The sequence below is a fragment of the Lissotriton vulgaris genome, unplaced genomic scaffold (assembly GCF_964263255.1).
Source record: "Lissotriton vulgaris unplaced genomic scaffold, aLisVul1.2 SCAFFOLD_4177, whole genome shotgun sequence".
Lineage (NCBI taxonomy): Eukaryota > Metazoa > Chordata > Amphibia > Caudata > Salamandridae > Lissotriton > Lissotriton vulgaris.
The window spans coordinates 1-2,500 of record NW_028249746.1 but is presented as its reverse complement, the minus strand read 5'-3'; positions in this window follow the sequence as shown (position 1 = coordinate 2,500).

The window sequence follows — 2,500 nt, the reverse complement described above, 5'->3', positions numbered from 1 at the left end:
TCGTCCGTCAGATAAATATCATCTACATAGGACAATGCCGCCTCGTCAAAAATGTTAATTAACTCTGTTACTCTTGCTGAAAACAGTCCAGGGCTATTCTTAAACCCCTGTGGTAAACAAGAAAATTGACGCTGTGAACCTAGCGCTGAAAATGCCATCAAATATCTGCTTCTAGGTGCTATATTCGGAAGAATCCATTTCAGATATCTAGTGTTGTTTTGTATTTCTTCTGCACAATGTTATTCATTAGTGTCGTACTATGTGCATTTTGTACTGTAAAAATATGTGTGAAAGTGTTCAAATGTCTGTAGTCTAAGACTAGACTATATGAATTGTCCTGTTTCATTACGGGAAACAAGGGATTATTCATTGAAGAGGTGCAATTTTCTATTACACCGTGGTATTCAAGTAGATCTAGGTTTTCCTTAACTTGTTTTTTAACTTAATTTTTTATTGGGCATTGTCTTTGGGGTTGAGGGACTGGTTTAAATGGCATTTCGTTATGAGAAGACTCCTCACGCCACCCAACATAATTTCAACATGGTGGAGGTGCTAGCGCTGGTAACCACTCCTGCGCATATGAATGTTTAACTTATCCTGGAACGAATTGGGAGAAAGCTGGTAAAATGACTGTTTCTCCTATTGGGCACTTAATTACCAACTCAGGTGGCCATTCCTTTTCAGCCAAAAGAATGACATAACCGTGAGTCAGGTTCTCCCCAAAGAGACCCTTAACTGTCCTGGGTATGTCTCCTTCCATTTGGACCGTAATTTCGTGTTTCCACAGTGATATGCTCACTCAGAGCGACTACCGCCAGATAATCCATCAGGTTTGGGCGAGCTATTGTGACTTCTGCTGCGTTCAGCATTGTCACTGCCCAGTCCCCTTTCAGAAGCAGAGTCCTCAGTAGTCTGGGAAAGTCTTATTTTAAACCCTGCTACTTCCTTCTTTTTGAATTGAGGTTTTTGAGTCTTTGGTTTGTCCTCTTTAAGGATGTAGTCTGAAGTGCGATGTTATTGCTGAGATCATTAAAAGCACAAAATCTTCATGGCCAAGTGGCCTGGGGAACCTCCCTAAAGTAATATTTAACGCTGGCCCTATTTGGTAGACTGCCACATTAGGCCCCTTTTTTCAATAGCATGCATCCAAGGGGGCGATCCTAGATTCAAGGCTGTGTTCCTTTTTCAAGCCGACTTACAAAAAAAGTTAATAGAAACAACTCCGCAAACTATTGCTTGATTTCTTTGCAGGATACCTCCGTCAAGAGTTTTACAACAACTCTCATTGTACAAAGAGAACAAGGTAGCTTCAGGGAAAACTATTCCAAAATACACTACTGTAATGTTCTTTGGACATTGGCCAGGAGAATCATAGTAACAACAGGCAAATGTTGCGGTTTTGTGGATTTCCAGGCTGCTTTTGACCTGGTGGACTGGAATATTCTAAGAGAGAAATTCTAGTTTTATAATATTCCTCATGCTTTGCTACTTTTCCCGGTTGGCTGAGGTATGCATCCTGGCAGGAACCACCACTATAGTCAGGGTGTGCTAGATACACACTAAAAGATAATCTGTGCTCACCCTCAGGTAGTGTAACACAGAGGTTTTATTAAATGCCACTTTAGCACTGGTAAAGTCCCAGAGTCCTAAAGCCAACAAAAAAATGGTCAGAAAAAGCGGAGGAGGAAGGCAAAATGTTTGGGGTAACTATTCGCAGAGGGCACTTTTCCAACAGTGTCCTACTACTTAGCCTTTTCATCTCTGATCTCTCTTATTTTATATCAAGGACAAATTTGTTCTTTCTGAAAATAGGCAAGTTTGTGGTGGAAACGTGTGAGAAACACATGGGTTATCCAGGAAAGCTATAGATTTATGAAAAGTAGACAGATTTCTGATATCAGCAAGAGGCCATATGTGTATATCATTCAAGGTTCTCCCAAAGAAACTAACTGCTGAAATAAAGAAATATTGAAAATGAGTAAAAAATAAAAAAACAGCCATTTGTTTTTTTCATTTGTAACTTTTTCTCTCAATGGTGGATTTACAAAAGCAGTATACCATTTTGTCCACTAGACCCTAATGTTGCGCGGATATATAGGGTTTGGAGGTTATCCATAAACCCAAGGTACCCAGAGCCAACTGAGCTGCAAAGTACAACGGTTTTACTATGTGTACCAAGTATAGACCAATTGATATGGTGAAGTAAAAAACGGGTAGCAAGAAAACCAATTTAATTCTGAAATGATCATAAGAGATGGAGTTTAGGAGCAGTGTTTTTTTGTATATCTCTGAATTTGTAGGTACACTCACGAGCATATAATTTAGAGGGTATTTTTCAAAATGTCTTCTTTCTTATACACTGGCTTATGTTTGGAATGCCTAAAGGCAGCAAATTCCAATTGATAATAACAAATATTCAATTATTCTATGCTCCCATGTGTCTTCGGATACAAATGATTCTTGACTTGTATGGGTCGGCGTAGTACCCGCAGCAGAAAAC